We start from the raw sequence: 22,151 nt of genomic DNA on the forward strand, positions 1-22,151 counted from the left end.
TTTCTTCTCCATTGAATCTGGAATGTTTGCAGTGCAGTCATGGATAATATACAGCCTCATCATCTCATTATAGTAAGTATGTTTACCTGCAGATTGTTTCATACGTAAATATTATTCAAATGAGTCTAGTCTGGCAGTATTATACTCATGTGACTAGGGTTATGTTGGAAAGTGATGATGTGATTCAATTTGGATCAGCTGCAGATGGGAGTAGGGTATTTGTTTCCTTTTACCCCATTTCCCTTACTGGTATTGTGGTTTACATTCAATTTGCACATATGGTACAGTACAAAGCGAAACAGCTCAGTTCTCTTCCAGCATACAAATTTTATCAGCTGATGGTTTGATAGTTGAAATTATCATCTACATATTGTTTTCAATTTCCATATCATTCTGGCGTTCCTTTGTCTACAGTTTGTTACATGCGTTCCAGCTGTTTTAAGATTGAAAATCCTTTGCAGCTTTCAGAATAAATTTGCAGCATTCACAGATTCTTTGATGCAATATGTTTCTCACTTATTTGCACATGATTGAGATGAAGCAATTTTATTCAAATTGAATAATTATTTGAGGATTATTTTTTGAATAAAAACTTAGCATTGGGGAATTCCTTCTTTTATATTTTCTCCCTTTTTATTCTCTTTTTATCATTGTCAGGCTAGCACCTCAACATACAATTTGCGTTCAGGCTCTAGCCAATGCAGATTTTGTCTTAACCCTTAAGGATGTCTTTGAATGTTTTGAATGATTCTGTGCCCTTGAATCCTGTCCCTTTCTTTAGAAAATATAATAGATGTTAATGAAAGATCAGACCAACTTCACCATATTGATGTCTTACTATCAAAAAATTGTACATAATTTACCCAAATGCTCTGTATTCAGACAAAAACTTAATTTTGTTCCTTCACCATCAGAAATATTGATCAATGGCAAGGTTTATGACAAATGAGTAGTTTGAAATTTGATATAGAGGCAATCAAGGAAAATATGTTCAATGGTCACAATTTCATTGAAAATGACAGACAATTACTTAATTCAGAGTTCTGTGTAACAGGCTACTCCAATCAAACTGCTTATTCTACAATGTGTTCATTGAATGAGATGGGCTAAGTGATTCACAAGTAGTAGAGTTCAGAAATTCCTACTTGCAAATGGAATCAATTTCAGATTCAGTATGTGGGGTAATATAAGTATTTAAAAAAGTACTCTATTCCTATAATAAGAACAGAAAATTCTGGAAATATGCAACTGGTTAGGCAGCATCTGTGGAGAAAAGATGGTAGGTTTAACAGTCTTTATATTAACTGCCCCATGATGGGGAGAGGACGAGGGTTGGGGGAGCAAAACTGTCAAATCACGAAAGGTGACATTAACCCCCACCCCACCCCCGCAGCTGTTGCCATTTTAATGGGAGCAGATATCAGGGCATCTGGGTATTCCTCTTTAGAGGGGCTAGTTTGATATTAGCATGTTTAAATGAGCTGCCTATCATGTGATTTTGACAATTTTAATTTAATGCCTGCTGCATAGGTTTGGGAAACTTGGCAGCAAAACCCGGGCAAGATTGATCAGCAGTTTATTGAAATGGTTAAAGGTCAGGATGCCAGATCTGATAAAGGTTAAGTTATGGCAGCTGCTTTTCAGTCTCTGATGGAAACCGGTTTGGTGAGAGTACTTGTGAGAGACTTATTTGTACAGTTGGAGGTGTTAATCATGATGCATCATGCCGTGGTTGCTTTTGATTGGTCTTCAGGTACGGAAGATAATCAGCACCGTCAGAAGCAAGGGCATGTTGTGGATGGAGCGGCAGTTGTCAACAGAGAAGGAGTTGAGGTTGCAGGCAATACTACCCTCTTAACAGAACCTCAGCTTTCTTGATCTCTTTGAAGAGCAACTGCTTCCAAAGACTGAGATTGTCACATAAGGTGGTCACAGGCATCTCCAGTGTCCAAGAAGGCCTGCTGAACGTGCAGTGGCTGAGAAAGCCACTACCATTCTCAATTTTTGATATCTTTCGTTTCTTCCTGGGTATTACCAGAGACATAGCAAGGGTCTTGTAGTTGGCTGCATATAATTGCAAAAGCCAATTGACTTAACTTTTTAAAAAATTAATTCTTTCCTGTGATGTGGACATCGCTGGCAAGGCCAGCATTTGATGTCCATCCCTAATTGCCCTTGTACAGAGGGCACTTAAGAATCAACCACATTATTGTGGACCTGGAGTCACATGTAGGCCAGACCAGGTAAGGATGCCAGATTTCCTCCCCTAAAGGACATTAGTGAACCAGATGGGTTTTTACAACAATCAATGATGGTTTCATGGTGAGATCACACCCGGAGTAGTGTGTGCAGTTGTGGTCTCCATATTTAAAGAACAATATACTTGCATTGGAGGTTGTGCAGTGAAGCTTCACTAGATTGGTTCCTGGGATGAGAGAGTTGTCCTATGATGAGGGGCTGAATAAATTGGGCCTATATTCCCTGGAGTTTAGAAGAATAAGAGGTGATCTCGTTGAAGCATATGAGATTCTGAAGGAGTTTGACAGGATAGACACTATTAAGTTGTTTCTTCTGGCTGGGCAATCTAGAAAAGGGGGGCACTGCCTCAGGATAAGGTGCCGATCATTTAGGACTGAGATGAGGAGAAATTTCTTCACTCAGAGGTTGTGAATCTTTGGAATTCTCTACCCCAGAGGGTTGTGGATGCTCTATCATTAAATATATTTGAGGCCAATATAGACAGACAGATTTTTGGCCCATCAGGGAATCGAGATGTGGGGAGCAGGTGGGAAAGTGGAGTTAAATCCGATGATCATATTTATCAGTGGGGCATGCTTAGGGGGGGTGTTGGTGATGGTATGGTCTACTCCTCTTATTTCCTAGGTTCTTGGGAGGCAGCACGTTAGGCACTGAATGTGGGAGTGCAGTGGACTACAGGGATAACTTGTGAGATGTACAACTTGTGTTTGTACTTTCATCTCCCTATTGCCTTTGTCCCTCTCATGAGACATCAGCACATCACTTTGAGAGCAGTTTGGAGCAGAGCAGGCACTCCTACCCAGTATCTCTCATCATATTGAAGGTGGGAAGAATGTTGGCATCTAGAGTTTGCAGAACCATCATTAAGAACTGCCACGATTCAAGTTCCACAGAGGAGGCCATTCTTTCACTGGAAAATATTCTTACATTTGTGGATTGATGTAGCAGAAATTGTTTGAGCTGGACTTATGCATCCTCTGTGATGTTATGAAAACTGTGCCAGGCAGGTTTGCCAGTACCTTGCAGATTTGCTGTTGATCCTTCTTTGCAATGATGGTCCCTCCACCGCCATCCCTCCTACTGGCTCAGCATCTCTATCCAGCTGAATAGAACTTGGAGAGGACTTTTCCCTCCAATGTAGACTCTCCACAGCAGGCTTTGCCAGCACACTCTGTTTATACTCACTTACGCTGTGACATCCCAACTAACTGTCCAACTGAATGCACCGAATGATTTTATCTGCACTGGTGCCTACTTCTCGTGCCCTGTGATAGTGCACCCTTAGAGGAGTGAACTCTGAGGAATCCTTGTCTGTAAATGGTAAAGGGCTGCTGTTCTTCAAATGATGGCATAGAAGAAAGAAGAGCTGGACATGCTTTAGTCATGGGAACGGAGAAATGTTGAAATGGATGTGGTTAAAATGATCATATTTAATTCAGTTCTGAATTCAAGTCAACTTGACAACCTTGTAGGAGAGGAGGGTTGGAGAGATTAATTCTGTTGACCTACAGCATTGAAGTATGAATCTCGCTATCTCTGATGTTCAGGGAGTCTGATATGGTGCAGGAACTTAATGGTGTAAGAAATTATGTGATTGGAGAATGATTGACAAGGGAGCGAGAGAGGACCAGAGGTGTAACCCCACAGATCTTTACTGCCCTCTGAAATGGTCTAGCATGCCACTCAGTTGTATCAAACCGCTACAAAGTCTCAAAAAAGGAGTGAAACCGGATGGTGCACCCAGCATTGACCTAGGCACCGGAAAAGACAATGGCAAACTCAGCCTTGTCGACCCTGCAAAGCCCTCCTTACTAACATTTGGGGGATAGCGCCAAAATTGGGATAGCTGTCTCACAGACTAGTCAAGCAACAGCCTGACATAGTCATCCTCACAGAATCATACAATGTCCCAGACACCACCATCACCAACCCTGGGTATGTCTCGTCCCACCGGCAGGACAGACCCAGCAGATGTGGCGGCACTGTGATATACACTCGGGAGGGAGTTGCCCTGGGAGTCCTCAACATTGACTCTGGATCCCATGAAAACTCATGCCATCAGGTCAAACATGGGCGGAAACCCCCTGCTGATCACCACGTACCGCCCTCCCTCAGCTGAGAATCAGTGCTCCCCCATGTTGAACACCACTTGGAGGAAGCACTGAGGGTGGCAAGGGTGCAGAATGTTCTCTTGGTGGGGGACTTCAATGTCTATCACTAAGAGTGACTTGGTAGCATCACTACTGACCGAGCTGGCCAAGTCCTAAAGGACGTAGCTGCTAGACTGGGTCTGCGGCAGGTGATGAGGGAACCAACAAGAGGGAAAAGCATACTTGACCTCATCCTCACCAACCTGCCCAGCACAGATGAACCTGTCCATGACAGTATCGGTAGGAGTGACCACCGCACAGCTGTTGTGGAGACAAAGTCCCACCTTCACATTGAGGATACTCTCCATCGTGTTGTGTGACACTACCACCACGGTAAATGGGATAGATTTCGAACAGATCTAGCAACTCAAGAATGGGCATCCATGAGGCACTGTGGGTCATCAGCAGCAGCAGCAGATTTGTACTCGAACACAATCTGTAACCTCATGGCCCGGCACATCCATCACTCTACCATTACCATCAAGCCAAGGGATCAACACTGGTTCAATAAATAGTGCAGGAGGGCATGCCAGGAGCAGCACCAAGCACACCTAAAATGAAGTGTCAACCTGGTGAAGCTATTACACAGGACTACTTTGTGCCAAAACAGCATAAGCAGCAAGTGATAGACAGAGCTAAGCGATCCCTCAATCAATGGATCAGATCTAAGCTCTGCAGTCCTGCCACATCCAGTTGTGAATGGTGGTGTTCAATTAAACAACTCACTGGAGGAGGAGGCTCCACAAATATCCCCATCCTCAATGATGGGGGAGCCCAGCACATCAGTGCAAAAGATAAGGCTGAAACATTTGCTACAATCTTCAGCAAAAAGTGCCGAGTGGATGATCCATCTCAGCCTCCTCCAGAGGTCCCCAGCATTACAGATGCCAGTCTTCAGTCAATTCGATTCACTCCACGTGATATCAAGAAACGGCTGAAGGCACTGGATAGTGCAAAAACTATGGGCCCTGACAATATTCCAGCAATAGTACTGAAGACTTGTGCTCCAGAACTTGCCGTGCCCCTAGCCAAACTGTTCCAGCACAGCTACAACACTGCCAGCTACCCAGCCATGTGGAAAATTACTCAGGTATGTCCTGTATGCAAAAAGCAGGACAAATCCAACCCGGCCAATTACCGCCCCATCAGCCTACTCTCCATCATCAGTAAAGTTATGGACAGGGTCATCAACAGTACTATCAAGCGAGACTTGCTTAGCAATAACTTGATCACTGACACCCAGGTTGGGTTCCACCCTGGCCACTCAGCTCCTGACCTCATTACAGCCTTATTTCAAACATGGACAAAAGAGCTGAACTCCCGAGGGGAAGTGAGAGTGGCTGCCCTTGACATCAAGGCCGCATTTGACCAAGTGTGGCATCAAGGAGACCTAGCAAAACTGGAGTCAATAGAACCAGGGGGATAACTGTCCACTGCTTGGAATCATACCCAGCACAAAGGAAAATGGTTGTTGCTTTTGGAGGTCAGTCATCTCAGCTCCAGGACATGTCTGCAGGAGTTCCTCAGCGTAGTGTCATGGGTCCATCCATCTTCAGCTGCTTCATCAATGACCTTCCTTCCATCATAAGGTCAGAAGTGGGGTTGTTCACTGATGGATGTTTGCTGATGATTGCACAATGTTCAGCATCATTCACGTCTCCTCAGATACTGAAGCAGTCCATGTCCAAATACAGCAAGACCTGGACAATATCCAGGCTTGGGCTGACAAGTGGCAAGTAACAAACAAGTGCCAGGCAATTACCATCTCCAACACAAGAGAATCTAACCATTGCCCCTTGACATTCAATGGCCTTGCCATCACTGAATTCCCTACTATCAACATCCTAGGGGTTACCATTGACCAGAAACTAAACTGGACTAGCCATATAAATACTGTGGCTGTAAGAGCAGGCCAGAGGTTAGGAATCCTGCGAGGAGTAACTCACTTCTTGACTCCCCAAAGCCTGTCTACCATCTACAAGGCACAAGTCAGGAGTGTGATGAAATACTCCCCACTCGCCTGGATGAATGCAGCTCCCACAACACTTGACGCTTGACACCATCCAGGACAAAGCAGCCCGCTTGATTGGCACCACATCCTCAAACATTCACTCCCTCCACCACTGACGCACAGTAGCAGCAGTGTTTACCATCTACAAGATGCACTGCAGGAATTCACCAAGGCTCCTTTGACAGCACCTTCCAAACCCACGCCTACTACCATCTAGAAGGACAAGGGCGGCAGATAAATGGGAACACCACCACCTGGAAGTTCCCCTCTAAGTCACTCACCATCCTGGCTTGGATATATATTGCCGTTCTTTCACTGTCGCTGGGTTGAAGTCTGGAACTTCCTTCCTAACAGTACTGTGGGTGAACTACACCACATGGAGTGCAGCGGTTCAAGAAGGCAGCTCACCAGCACCTTCTCAAGGGCATCTAGGGGTGGGCAATAAATGCTGGCCCAGGGAAGCCCATTTCCCATGAATGAATAATAAAAACAAAATCATGAAGTGCACAGATGCCGAGCAGAAGGTTATGGAAACACTCGTGTATGTTGTGCGCCCTTGTAGAACAGCGCTTAAAGTATCCAGGGCAATATTTAGGTCGTATCACCCTTTGTCAGAATGTGGTGAGTGGCAATGGCGTATGGAGGAAGATGAAACTGAGGACACAAAAAAGGATGCGGCAGAAACTTCATGGAGTACCATTGACTGGATGGCAGTGGTGGGTAAGGTTTTAAAACAATAATCATGAAAAAAATCAACAGCTTCTTAGAAATATAATTAAGGAAAGCCAACATGGATTTGTAAAGGGCAGATCATCAGACTAATCTAATCTAACTTTTTGATGAGGTAATAGAAAAGATTGATGAAGGGAAAACGTGGATGTTATCAATAGAGATTTTAAGAAAGCGTTTGACAAAGTACTACATAAACGGCTGATTCACAAAATTAAGGCTCATGGAATAGAAGGATCAATGTCAGCTTGGATAAAAAATTGGTTTCGGGACAGAAAACAGCATGTGATGGTAAATAGTTGGTTTTCAGACTGGAGGATAGTAGACAGTGGTGTTCCTCAAGGTTGAGTACTAGGACCAGTGCTTTTTTGAGAGGGATAGGTATAATATATATATATTGGGTAGGATATTCGAATACAGAATAACATTTCAAAATTTGCAGATGATACAAAACTTGGAGGTGTGGCAGACTGTAAGGATGAATCCAATCAACTGCAGCAGAATGGGCAGACAAGTGGCAAATGGAATTTAATACAGAGAAGCGTGAAGTGATGCACTTTGGCAGAAGGGATAGGGAGAGGCATTATAGACTAAATGGTTCAGTTCTAAAGAGTGAACAAGGACAGAGTTCATGTGCACAGATTTTTGGACAGATTTTGTTTGCCATTTTGGATGTCCTTTTCATTGGAAATAGTTAACTTGGGTTTCGATTGTGTCTAGATGTTTTGCATATTCTCAGTCAAGATATTAGATGTGCTTTTATATTGAAAAATAAATTGGTTTGCTTCATGCAAAGCTCAACATGAAAGTAGCAATGTTGTATTTCATGAATTTGTGCAGTGACCACTTGTAGCTTCTGTCTACACATTCTTTTTTGTTCATAACAGGAGATAACCCACCAATATGTCAGCACTTGTGCAAAAATCCATGATCATAATCATTGTGAATATTTCTGTTATAAATTTAAGCACTGATGTAAGCTGAATTTGGAAAAATTGACACTTTGGGTATTTTGCCAATATATTTAATGCACCGTATGAACTGTGTTCTATAAAAATTGTCAGAATGGAAAACCTGTTACCAATAATTGACTATCTCCACCATGTCAGGACTTCTTTGTTTATTCGTTCATGGCACATGAGCATTGCTGGCAAGGCCAGCATTTATTGTCAATTCCTAATTGCTCTTGACATGGCGATGTTGAGCCACCTCCTTGAACCGCTGCAGGTATTGTAAGTACACCCACAATATTGCTAGAGTGGGAGTTGCAGGATTTTGAACCAGCAACAATGAAGTAATAGTGATATATTTCCAAGTCAGGATGGTGTGTGACTTGGAGGAAACTTATAGGTGGTAGTAATTCCATGAATCTGCTGTCCTTGTTCTTTTTGGTAGTAGAGGTTGTGGGTTTGGAAAGTGCTGTCGAAAGAACCTTGATGAGTTGCTGCAGTGCATCTTGTAGATGGTATGCAATGCCAGTGCACTGATGGTGGTGGGTGTGAATGTTTTAAGATGGTGGATGGGGTGCTGATAAAGTGGCTGCTTTGTCTTGGATGAAGTCGTACTTCAAGTGTTGTTGGAGCTATACTCATCAAGCTTGTCGCTTTTAGATTGTGGAAAGGCTTTGGGAAGTCAAGTGGTGAGTTATTCGCTGCAGAATTCCCAACCTCTGACCTGCTCTTGTAGTCATAGTATTTATATTACTGGTCTAGTTAAGTTTCTGGTCAGTGGTAATCCCCAGGATATCAGTGGTAGGGGAATGCTGTTAAAACATCAAGGGAAAATGTTTGGATTCTCTCTTGTTAGAAACCTTCATTACCTGACACTTGTGTGGCTCCAATGTTACTTGCCATTTATCAGCCCAAGTCTGAAGATGGTTGGGCCTCAGACACTATCCTGAGGAGCTCCTGCAATGGTGTCTTGGGGCTGAGATGATTGGTCTCCAGCAATCACAAACAGCTTCCTTGTGATTTCAACCAGTGGAGTGTTTTCCTGCAGATTCCCATTCGCTTCAATTTTGTTAAAGCTCCTTGAATCCATACTTAGTCAAATGCTGCCTTGATGTCAAGGTCAGTCATCTCATTGAAATTCACCTTTGGAGTTCAGCTCTTTTTTTTCATATTTGGACCAAAACTTGAACTATGAGTTCTGGAGATAAGTGGCCCTGATAGAACCCTAGCTCAGTATTGGTGAGTGGGTTATTGCTGAGTAGATGCTGCTTGCTCACATTGTCGATAACAACCTTGTATCATTTTGCTGATGATTGAGTGTAGACTGACTGTCCGACATTGACATAACAAGAGTTTATAAAAAATAAATTGCAAGAAAACGATTAAACTTACTTATGAAAAGAAGTGACAAATAAGTTTATATTAAAAAAAAAGATGCTAAACAAAAAAAAACTAAGCAGGCCAAGGAAGGATGTGAAAAAAGGCTACGAGATAACACACAGGGAAACGGTAGTGGGTTTTATAAACACTAAAATGTAAAAAAAAAGGTGAGGTCAATTAGAGAAAGAAAAGGAAATTTTATGAGGACCAAAGATCAGCAGAGATACCAAATGAGTAAATTGTCTCATTTTTCACACAAGAATGTAAAATGGTGCAAAGAGAGGTTGAGCAATTGAATTAGGTAAGATAGCTCAGTCATGTGGAATGCGTGTCCTGTAATACGTGGGAAGTCATAGACGGTACCAGTGCCCTAGGTGACCACCTGTGCAGGAAGTGTCACCAGCTACAGAACCTTGAGCTCCAGCTGGAGTCACTGGGTGGAATCATCCCAGATTTGCACAAAGTGAGGTAGTGAGCGGGTGAAAAGCTGTTTTACTGGCCGGCCACAATGGCGGATGTTTGCGCCATACTTTCCCACTCACGGTACGCTCCACCTCATTAATAATGCATTCATGGGAAACACTCCAGATTGCTGGTGGGTGGACTCGGATTTGCCCGCCCTGCTGTGACCTCAGCACTTCTTCGCTCTGGGCGCCATATTTAAAGTGCACCAGTGCGCATGCCTACTTCATGTCCATGCTTTAGGTGATGGCAAAGAAAACGCCAGCCCCCCAATTTAGCGATGCCTCTTTGTGGTGCCTGCTGGACATAGTGGAAGGCCACCGCGATGCCCTCTACCCCGCTCTGGCCGCAGGAGTTACTAGTGTCACCAATCTGGCCTCTGAGGTGGTGGCAGCAGCAGTCAGCGTCACCGGAGCACATAGGAGGTCAGCCATCCAGTGCAGGCAGAGAATGAATGCTCTCATCCATTCCACCAGGGTAAGTCAACCACCTCATCACTTTGAACTCTCATACTTACAAACCCATCACATATCCACAGGGATCTCACGCCTCAAGGGACAACTTCACTAACTCTCTCACACATAACCTCGCATCTCCATCAGGCTCATATCCTCTGGAGCTCTGCTCACTCCACAAACATTCCACGCAGTGTCATGCATCCTGCCCACACTCTCTCTATCTGTTTTCATACAGGAGAAGCTAGCTCACAACAGCACCGAGAGATCCTAGACCGGGGGTGGAGTGGCCCACATCAGGCCCCTCACTCACTTTGAGGAGCATGCCATCACACTGACTGGTGAGGATGTGGACCGTGCCTGTGGTGACAGTGAGATCAGCGGCGAACATCCACGTGAGGATCCTGCACTGAATCATCCGTCTCTCAACGCATCTGTGAGTGCTCTCTCTCCTGCTTGTTACTTTGCTGCCATGCACTAATCATTTCTACTTTGGTTCACAGGGAGCTCTGCCAAGCGACTGACGCCCTCAGCTAGCCAGTCCCTCAGCTCCAACTAGGCCCTCACCTCCAGCTAAGAGGACACCTCCTGCATTGAAGAGCTAGAAATAAGCAGCCTGGAAGATCCATCACAGCGTTTACCCACACTCTCTACCAATGCAGAGCACACACCTCAGTGGGATGTAGATCTAAAGCAGATTCAGGTTCACAATCTGGTGGTCACTGCACGGACACATGTCCGCAGCCAGGTTCCCGAGCTCCCTGGCACTCTGAGGACTGCTGGGATAGAGGTATTTGTGAGGTCCAAGTCAGATGGCAAGCCTCTGGATTCGGCCTTCCAACTCATGTGAAGACTCAGCAGAAGGCGAGGTAACATCATGCAGAGCTGTTGGAAGCCCTCAACAGAGTGGCACTTGAGCTAGAGGAGTGTGTCTGCCTGCTCCTTGAAGTGGTGCCCACATGTGCGTGTATGGAGGTCTACATGGGAAGGATGGTGGTCACCATGGAGATCCTGGTCTAGAAGAACATGGAGGTGCATGCAGACCTGCACTCCATTGTGTTAGCTACTAGTGAGTTCCTGCAGTGGCAAAACGAGAGGGAAATGGGGCACCACAACGTCCGTCCAGGTGCTTCTTCCCCTCAAGGTGTTAGGCTGGTGCCCTCGGGCATCCGAAGGGAGGAGGAGCGGCAGCTGAACAACCCCTGAGTCCATTCAGGAATCTGAGACTGTCCTTTCCCTCTGATTCCCCTTTGCCTGTGACCCCCTGAACCTCGTCCTCTGTCACGGCAGCGGGAGCAGCTGGCCCACAGAAGGACAGCCAAAGCAAGTCAGGGCCCTCAAGGCCTCAGCTCTCCAGAGGACGTACACAGAGGTCATAAGAGGCAACAGGGCCAACCATTGCACAGGCTGTTTCCACCTCTGCTGCAGATGTCAGGGCAGCACCTAGAAGAAGTGGTAGGCCTAGAAACGTTAAGAAATTCTGATCACAATTGGTTGCACAGGTGAACACATTTTGTCACATTATAATCTGAAAATATATTCACTTTCACTGAATAATGTGTCATGTTGTCTTTAAGCTTCATTGACAGGCTTCATGAGTCCTATCACTGCATCCCCCCGCCCCCCCCCCCCGCCCCCACCCCCCCCACTAGCAGTTCAGCTGCACTCAGCTGGACCACAAGTGGTTCTGGAGGGAGAAGTGTGTGTGTGTGGCAGGGCCTTTTGGAGCCTCATGCACGCATGCGGAGCCTTCATCCATCACGCTTATCTTACAGTCTGAGCATTTTCAATGTTCCCTGTTGGGGTTCTCTTTCAGTTGTCCCTTTGAGCTGTCCTGCACCTCCACCCACCCACCCACTGATGGCACTCCCATGCAGCACCTGTGCCCGTCCAACACGAGGCTCCACTTACTTTCGAATTCAACAACGATGATCATAGAAGTTTTTGTTTAGCGTCCCCGTCCTTTTCCCCCCACCACCCCAGTCACACATGTCCTTTCCCCCATCTGTTGAACTCCCATCAGCTACCACCTTCCCACCATCACCTACTATCCCGAACCCTTTTCATTCCAGGATGTCCAGGCAAATATGTACGTTCCCCACCTTCCTGAGAATTCTACCTCCATTGGCATAGACCTCCCCAACTTCCTCCTACCCACCCCCAGGCTCTGCGTCTGCCTCTGAGTCCCCACCAACCACCCTCGCCATCCCTTCTACTGCTACCAATGCATCCTCACCTTTCCAACCATCCAGCTCCCTCTGCCCCCTGTCATGCTCACCATTCGCTCCACCACGCCCACCCTCAGTTTACTCCCCAGGAGGCAGTCATTGACTCCACAGACCTCTCCCTTGCACGTTCACCTGGACATTCTCCCTCCTCCACCCTTACTCCCTCCTCCCCCTGGACATTTTCCCTCATCTGAACTCCTTCCTCACCCCCGCCCATTCCTCACCAAACTGCGTCCCCCCCCCCTCGGAACTCCTTCCCCCCTCCTAGCTTTCTCACTTACACCTTCCTTTCCCTGTGGACATGAGCCCTCCATCATGGGCCAGCAGGAGCACCAACGTTGCAATTCCCCTCATTTCACCCAGGCACTTCAATATGAGAGTGAATAGTTAGACATCAGGCTCACATTGTCCTGACCCTTTGAAGGACGATGAACCCCCATCTTAGCAAGGACACATGCTGCCGAGGTGCTAACTGGAGGAGGGTTTCCCTGCATCAGATGTCAGAAGGTGCTGCCTCTTCAGCATCCCAGTCGCAATGGCACCCTGCAAGAGCCAGGAGCTGTTGCACGATCCTCAGTAATCTTGTAGCTGTATGCCTTCAATGTGACAAGGACCCTCAAGGACATACATCTCAAGCAATGGAATGCGCACTCTGTGTAACATTGATGGTGAATTAGATAATTAATACTTGGGACGTGGCCATGGATGACGTTCCACTGCTGTGAATTCATTTAGGATTGACTCAGTTGTCTGTGGTGCATTCTTCCAAATCATACTGACATCCGGCACTCCCAGTTAGGGATCCTGGGCTGCATTTATCCTCAGCTTGATATGGATGCGGATCACCTGAGCTTGACGACATCAAACACTTGTCTGTCAGACATTAAAGTGGCTCTTCTTTAACATTGACATTGTGCCCTCATGACCAGCCCTGGCCCTTGATAATTTCACAATGCGCACACACCATGAAGCCTTCAAGGGCACGTGTCATTGCTAATAAAGAGCACACTTCAGCTTCAGTACACGGTTCATCAAAAAAAGGGAGGCATAGACAAGAAGAGATGTGAAATGACTGTGATTCTATTTATATTTGTGTATAATACATACGTGTTGTGAACACCCATCCCACCGCTGTGCTCCTAAATCTTTTCAACATTCCTAACCCTACCGCTATGTCTTGGTGCTTCCCTAATATCCACAGCAGAGGTGGAGGCAGTTTGCTGACTGCTGTGGCCCATTACCTGAGATGACCTTGGGCATCCTCTGGAAGGCCAAGAGCTGAAGGGCCCCGGCCTGCTTTGGGTGTCCTCCTTTGGGGAAGGTGCACCCTTCTGGGCCTGTGGAGCTGGGGGTGATGGGGTCACAGGAATAGGCGATTTGGATCGGCTGGAGAGTCCCAGAGTTACCTGGCTGGATGGCCCCTAGGTGTGCGGCTCCACCCCATGAATGTCTGAGGGCCCCTGGTTGACTCCTTGAGGAGAATGGGCAGCTGGAGTGAGTGGCTACTGTTGGATGCCACCAAGGGCTATAGCGAATGGAGTGATGCTCCTGCAGCAGTGCAGGACTGATGTTCTGGACCAAGGTCTCCATGGCAGCTGCCAACCAGCCAGTGTTGACTTCTATACGTTGGCATGCTGGCACTATCACCTCAGACTGAAATTGGACGGACTGCTCTGCCGTCCGTTGCAATCTGAAGACTGCAGCTGACATCCCTTATTGGTATTCCCTTGACTGTTGCTGCAGCTGCAGAAACTGATTTGGGAGCGAGACCTGAGGCTTGTCATCTGACTTGGACTCAACAGAATTGTGGTCTCCAGGAGTCCTCCGAGTGCCGGCGACCTCGGATGCCCTTGCCTCCACTTGCTGCGGACCAGATTGTGCGCTGTGCTCACCAGATCGTGACACCGAGTCTGCTCTAGAACTATGTTCCAAGGAGGTGTATGTCTTTGCGCTGGTGGAGGGTGTGGGTGAGCGCTGTGATGGGCCCTCTATGGTGCTCTCCTCTGGTTCCTCATCCGAGGTGTCCTCGGGCTGAAGTTGAGGCTTGTGGATGCCATTGGGTGCTTTCCAGAGGTGCCGATGAGAGAAAGGAGAGCTAATCAGCGTATGTGACTCTAAAACAGGACACAGCACTCACAGTATAGTTGTCTGAAGGGATGAGCTGGTGCAGGATCTTCACTTTTGTGTGTGCTGCCAACCTCGTCCTCGATGCGGGCACAGTCGATATCCTCTCCGGCCAGCTCGATGGCTCGATTTTCGAACCCTGTGAGGATCTTGATGTCAGGCACTTCGCCCCCTGGTCTGGGACCTCTCCCTTTTGTTATGCGTAAGCTTGTCCTGCATAAAGATAGACTGACTGAGTGTGAGAATGACCCGTACCAGGGCAAATGATAATGGCGCCTGGCATATGTGGGTGGTGAGGGGAGCCATGGACGGGATGAGGATGCGATCTCCTGAGTAGATGAGCCCAGATGGAAATGTGAGAGTGAGAGAGAGAGTGGTGATGTCCCTTGAAGCTGGCAGTGAGAAATGCCAGTGAAGGTGTATTGGGCTTGTGAGCATGTGAGTTGAGAGTGATGAGATGGTTGACTCACCCTGGTGGAATGGATAAAATCATTCATCCTCTTCCTGCACTGGTTGGCTGACCTCTTCTAGACCGCGTTGGCACAGCCCACCGCTGCCACAAGCCGGATTGGTCACCTTGCTGGACCTCCCGTGGCCAGAGAGGCAGTAGAGGACATGGCAGCGGGCCTCGACTGCATACAGCAAGTGCTCCAGTGAGGCCTCACTGAACTTGTGGGTTGCTGTCGTCTTGGGTTTGGGGGCCATGTCTTTAGTGGAACACTCCTAGGCTGCTGACATTGAAAAGGCTGTACGCAGTTATACTTTAAATATAGTGCCCGGAGTGGTGAGCTGACAGCAGGCGGGCGAATCAGAGGCCACCCGCCAGCGACCCACCATGTTTCCCATGCCTGCATAGTTAATGAGGCGGGGAGTGGACGATACAGCACGAAAGCCTGCCATTACAGCCAGCAGGTAGAACAGTGTTTTTCAAGCCTGCTCCCGCACTTAGTTCAATAAGGAGAAAATCCCCCACAATGTTTCAGTACACATTAACTCAACTGCAACTTTTCCACTGCTGTAAATGCAGTCATGAAATCACAAAATCATAATTTACAAGTACAATATATGCATTGATGATTGAGTTTAAAACAATTCAGTTACACAGCAATGATAACAAGCCCTTTGATGACCAGTGTTTTCCCTCTCAAATGGCAGATGCTTACACTGACTTTAAAGACATTTAAACATTTTTCCAAATGTTGGCCTTCTGTGCAATGGCTGTAATCATCTAATGTAGGCCTAGCCCCTGCCAACTGTTGCTTTACGAATAGCATAAAAAAAATTATGAACAAGGTCAAGATTAGTTGAGTACCTGTCACCACTGCCTTGTGCACTGAACGGCTTGTTCTCTCCCTCTCGCTCTCTCCCTCTCTCTCTCGCTTTCTCTCTCAGAAGTGTACAGGAGCACCAGGCATACCTTTAAAAAAAAAAGGTGCCAAAAATGCTAAGCTACAACATAGGACTACACCTATACTAAACAGCAGAAGAAACATGCTATAGGTAGAGCTAAGTGATCCCACAACTAAAGGATCACATTAAAACTTGGCTGTCAAGGAAGCCTTGGAGATTTGCTGCAGTGCATCTTATACACGGCACACACTGTAGCCCAGTGTGCCGGTCATGGGGTGAGTGAATGTTTAAAGTAGTGGATATGGTGCCAATCAAGTGGACTGCTTTGTCCTGGATGATGTTGAACTTTTTGAATGTTATTGGAGCTGCACTCATCCTGTAAAGTGGAGAATATTCCATCACAGTCCTGGATTTATGCCTTGTACATAGTGGAGAGGCTTTGGGGAGTTGGGGATTTACTTGCCAGAAAATACCCATTTTCTGACCTGCTCTTGTAGCCACAGTATTTATGTGGCTGGTCCAGTTAAGCTTCTGGTTAATGGTAATTCCCAGAAAGTTGATGATGGGACATTCAGCGAAGGCAATCCTGTTGAATGTGAAGTGGGGATGATTAGACTCTGTCTTTGTTGGAGGTGGTGGTTGCCTGTATGTGGGCTGCACTTCTGATTGCGAACATTACCGCCTTGTCTTTTGCACTTGTGCTGGCTCCTGATGAGGATGCTCATGGAGCTTCCACCATCTGTCAATAGTTTAATTGTTCACTACCATGCATGACCGGATGTGGCAGGACTACAGAGCTTTGGTTAATCCCTTAGCTTGATGGTAATGATAGAGTAAAGGATATGCTGGGATCATGAGGTTACAGTAAGATAAAAGCAAAAAACTGCGGATGCTGGAAATCCAAAACAAAAACAAAAATACCTGGAAAAACTCAGCAGGTCTGGCAGCATCTGCGGAGAGGAACACAGTTAACCTCTCCGCAGCTGCTGCCAGACCTGCTGAGTTTTTCCAGGTATTTTTGTTTTTGTTATGATGTTACAGGTTATGCTGGTATATAATTCTGCTGCTGCTGATAGCCATGGATGCCTAGTTTTGAGCTGCTAAATCTGTTCTGAATCTACCCATTTTGCATGGTGGTAGTGTGACAACATGATGGGGTATGAAGACAGGATTTCATTTTACAAAGACTGTGCATTGGCCATTCCTACCAATCCTGTGATGGATACATGCATCTGTAATAGGTCGATTGGTGAGGATGAAGTTGGTTTTCCCTTATGTAGGTTCCCTCATCACCTGCCGCAGGTCCAGTCTGGCAGCCATGTTCTTTAAGACTCGGTTATCTTCATCAGCAGTGGTTCAGATAAGCTTGTTTTCATGATGGACATTCAGATCCACCCCTCCCTCAACCCCCCCCCCCCCCCCCCCCCCCCCCTCACCCCGTATACTCTGTGCCTTTGTTACTGTCAGTATTTCTTCCAAGTAGTGCTAAACATTTAGGAGTATTGATTCATCAGCTGAGGGAGGGTGGTAAGTGTTAGTCAGAAGGAGGTTTCCTTGCCCTTGTTTGACCTGATGCCATAAGACTTCATGAGTTCAGGAGTCAATGTTGGGGAATCCCAGGACCACGCTCTCCCAACTATGTCAACTCTAAACCACCTCTGATTGGCCTGTCCTGCTGATGGGATAGGACATACCGAGGGTTAGTGATGATGTGTATTTCTGTGAGTGCGGCTATATTGGACTGTTGCTTGGTTCTTCTGTGGGACAATTCTCATACTTTAGACAGAAGTCCCCAGAAGCTAGTGAGGAGGACTTTGCAGGGTTGCCTGGGGTGGGTGTGACTTTATTGTGTCCGGTGTCTAGGTCGCTTTCAGGTGGCCAGGTGATCTTACACTTTTCTGTGTAAGATCTGAAGAAGAGTCATATGGACTTGAAATGTTAACAGATGCTGCCAGACCTTCTGAGTTTTTCCAGCTTTTTCTGTTTTTATTTCAGATTACCAGAATATGCCATATTTTGCTTTTACTACATTTTTCTGTAGTGGTTTGATAAAAATGAAAGGCTTGCTAGGCCATTTCAGAGTGCAGTTAAGAGTCAAACACAGGTCAGGAGTGATGTGTAAGCCAGATCAAGTAAGATTTCCTTCTCTGAAGGACAGTAGTGCACCAGATGGATTTTTACAGTAATCTGATAGTTTCATGATCATTATTATTGATATTAACATTTTTAAATTTCCCAACCACCCCCCACCCCCACAATTTTTCAGCAGCTTTGGAGACTGACGGTCTATCTACTGTTAGCACACAGGGTTCTGCCATTGTCTCCAAGTGTAAACATCTTGCACCAAACCAGTAGAACAATCTGGGCCCCCTTTAATCAAACCGTCCAGGCTTGCTGTCAGGCAGACTTCAGAACAGGTCACGTGACCCCTTTATTTTACCTTGAATTAAAGGCACAGTCCTAAAACATAATCTTTTAAATCTTATAGTTGTAGCAACATAAATGGCATGGATTCAGATAAAAAATGCAAATAATACTGAAATGAAGATATGTAATAAGAGCACAAAGAACTGTGCAAGGACGAAAAAAATTCAAAATGGGGAAAAAAACATTAGGAGATAAAATTTAGTACAGATAATTGCAAGGTTTTATATACTTGATAAAAGAAAGAGCCACATTTATTGCTGTTAAACGATTTGGGAAAGCGGCTGAAGGAGATCAGCAAATGATGGTAGATTTCACATTTAGCATGTCAAGTCACTGCAGAAGACCAGGGAATATAACTAATGAAATGCCAAACTATATTGCCAAATGGCCTGGAGATAATAATAGGTAATCTTGGTGATAGATGAGGTGTGGGGTTTGAAGTTCAGCACAGAGTTTAACAGGTATAACAACTAATGTTGGGTTCGGTCTGAGTGAGGGTGATGGAGTCAAGATTTGGGTGTGGACTGTTTAGCAGGTCCTCAACAGCATGACTTCTGTCTTAATGATGAATTTGAGGACGTGCCTATGGTATAATGATGGGAAGTGGTCAGGCAGCACAATTGTGGTGTTGGAAAGGTAGGGTTAGCTATCCTTCTGACCACATTCCTGTACTGATGTTGCTGAGGGTCACCATATAGAGAATGGATAGATGGTGTTACAGCATGGAATCTTGTGGTAGTCCTAGAGGGGAACTTGCAGAATGCGAAGCAAAGTCATTGCAGGGTTTGTGCTGTGAGATGTGGGACAGTTTGGAGTGAAAACAAATGTGGACAACGGTATAGAGCGGTGCCTCCAAAATATTTTTCAGTGTGATCCCAAGTTAACATGTAAAAATTAACGTGACATCAGATGCCAGCAAAATAAAAACAGGAATAAAGCCGTGTAGTAACATTCAGTGTATAATTATGTTATGATTCTAGACCAGACCTCCAAGTTTTTGGTTGGACCTGGTTAGGGACAATAACATTTTGTTTAAACTAGAGAAAGTTTGAGAGTCAAGACATTTGCTCAGAGAATAAAGCCATAAGATTCCATGGATTTTGAACGAGCAAAAATGAACTTTACAATGCAAGGTCAGAAAGATAAAACAATTTACAATATCTATCTTATACTCTAACTTTAATATGAGGTACTCATGAATTAACAGGCAAACTGTGGTCAAAGACACCACATTGCACAATAAATGACAAATGCAACCAAGACAGATTCGAGGTATTTATCAACAACCCAACCAGACATCAGTGACATTGTAAGTCAACCAATCTCATTGAAATTCTTTCTTTCTCGCAAGGAATTCCAATCTTCAGCTTCAAAGATCGCACCTTGGGATTCTTTTTAAAAGTCGCTCTATACTCGGATGGAGTCAACGCCAGCCCACCTTGCAGGGTTTCAACCTCGTCTCCTATGATTCTGTTACCCTGGATTCCCGAGTATGCACTCAAAGCACAACTCACAAGCACAACTTCAGCTCTTCAGCCGCACTGAGCGGAATACTACTGTTCCAAAGGGCTACTTTTGCCCCAACAACCCGCAGCCCAGACTCACCAACCTTCTGCTGCCTTCTTAGATCTTCAGGGCTTCTCTCAAGCCCTCTCTGATTGATAGGGCTTTTCCTGAGTCTTCACCACTTAAAGTCTGCCAATCTCAGCCCTTTTTCTGCTTGGAGCCTCTCTTACTGCTCCTCTTTCTTCTCTCCCTCTCCCCTGTCTGGGACTCCTTTTTTTGGGACCTCTCCCTGTCCTCTCTCCCTTTGGGACCTTACCCTGTCCCCTCTCCCTGTACTCTGCTTGGAACCCTTTTCCGCAATGGCGCTCTGGTCCCATCACATGACCCATTTATTGCGGCCACTCCCAGTCCACGCAAGCACGAAAATGTCGAGGTCTGTTGGGACTTGGAGTTCCCGACCTCTGCTTTCGACGAGAAGGTCAGTTTGCTTTTATACCAATTATTAAAGTTCCTGTGTTATATATCAGTTCATAATATGTATTGATATATAATACATCATATAAATATGAACACCTGTGTTTTTAAATTACATTGTAAAAATGTTATTATTTTATGTTCTCATGGAGGTTTTAGCTAAGCTCTCTATATTCCCCGAAGACTGATGCCCCTCTCCCCTCGATCCTCACACACACACATTGTATTCACCCCTCACCCCCCACCACACACACACATCTTTTCAACACCCCTCTATCCAACCCCCTTACCCCTCCTCCACTAACTCACTCAGCAGCCCCTCTTCCCAACCCCCCTCCACCACTCACTCAGCCCTTTTTCTTTCTCTCTCTCACTCACTCTCTCCTCACTCTCACTCACTCTCGTGTGTGCGCGCGCGCACACACACACACCCAGCCCCTCTTCCTAAACCCACATACACACACACACACACACAGACCCAGCCCCTCCCCCACTAACTCACTCAGCTGCCCCTCTTCCCAACACCCCCTCCATCCACTCATTCAGCCCTTTTTCTAATCTTCCTTGACCCCACTGACACACATTCACCAGCCTGTCTCCCCTTCATCACTTTGGGTCCAGTTGCTGATGCCTGGAATGCAGAGTCGCTAGCACGGGGTGAGGAGCCTGTACAACAAGCATACAGGGGCAGAAATGTACACCTTCCTGGCTCAGCCGCATGACCGTTCGGTTTTTCCCACATTCTGGACACAGTCAGTCTCTGCCTGCCTCCAGCTGCACCAAGTTAGTGCACAAACATCCCAGCCCACTTAAACTTGGTACTAAAAGTGTTTTTTGAAGTTAATGAGCACTTTGGGCTCACCGTCCACCCCATGCTGTTTGGCAGAATTACTTCAGTGTGTCCCAGACAGTCCTTTCAGTGTTTCTGGACTGGGTTGCCTCCTCTCCACAGGAGGAGGAGGAGCTTGTGACCCTAATGTGACCTCTGTGACCCCACTAGGGGTTGCGACCCACAACTTGGGAGCCTCTGGTATAGAGTTAGGAACCATGAGGAAAAGACAGTGGAGGAATATGTTCACCATCTCAGACACTGCAAAGAGGTTGAAAAGAACAGACAGTTGCCCATTTTTTTAGTAACTGGCTAGGGTGGTTTCTGTGCTGTAGGCAGGGTAGAAGTGAAATTGAAAGGATAGGAACATCAGCATGGAACAGGATAGATATGACAAACCTGAGGCCTCTAGAGAGGAAATGAAGATTAAAGATGGGGTAGTAATTAGAGAGGAATGCAAGATTGAGAATTAGAGCATAAAATCTCTGGGAATCATTCAAAAATATTTCTGTCGATAAATGAGCTAAATGGCTACTGTCATCTATGCTTTTTTTTAAAGTGCAATGACTGTTGTGTCAGGAAATGTGGCAGCCATTGTGTGCACAGTCAGATCCAACAAGCAAAACTGTTGAATGATCGTGGTGGTTAGTCAAGAAATATTGTCCAGGCCACCCTTCCTTTCTTTTCTTTGAATATTGTAATGTAATCTTTAACTTCCATGTAAATTAGCTTGGACAGAACCATGCTGTTTGAAACAGACAGATGGGGTCTTAGTTCATTGTGATACAAGGATGACATTCCAATAGTCCAGAATTAG

General features: G+C 45.9%; 1 protein-coding gene across 1 annotated transcript in view; it reads left to right on the plus strand.

Annotated features, from left to right (window-relative positions):
- The window catches only part of stxbp5l (syntaxin binding protein 5L), a 578,167-nt gene that overhangs the window by 32,435 nt on the left and 523,581 nt on the right, over positions 1-22,151 (plus strand). The window lies entirely within an intron of this gene.

Source organism: Cetorhinus maximus, chromosome 16 (genome assembly GCF_964194155.1).
Source record: "Cetorhinus maximus chromosome 16, sCetMax3.hap1.1, whole genome shotgun sequence".
In the NCBI taxonomy this organism is placed as follows: Eukaryota; Metazoa; Chordata; class Chondrichthyes; order Lamniformes; family Cetorhinidae; genus Cetorhinus; species Cetorhinus maximus.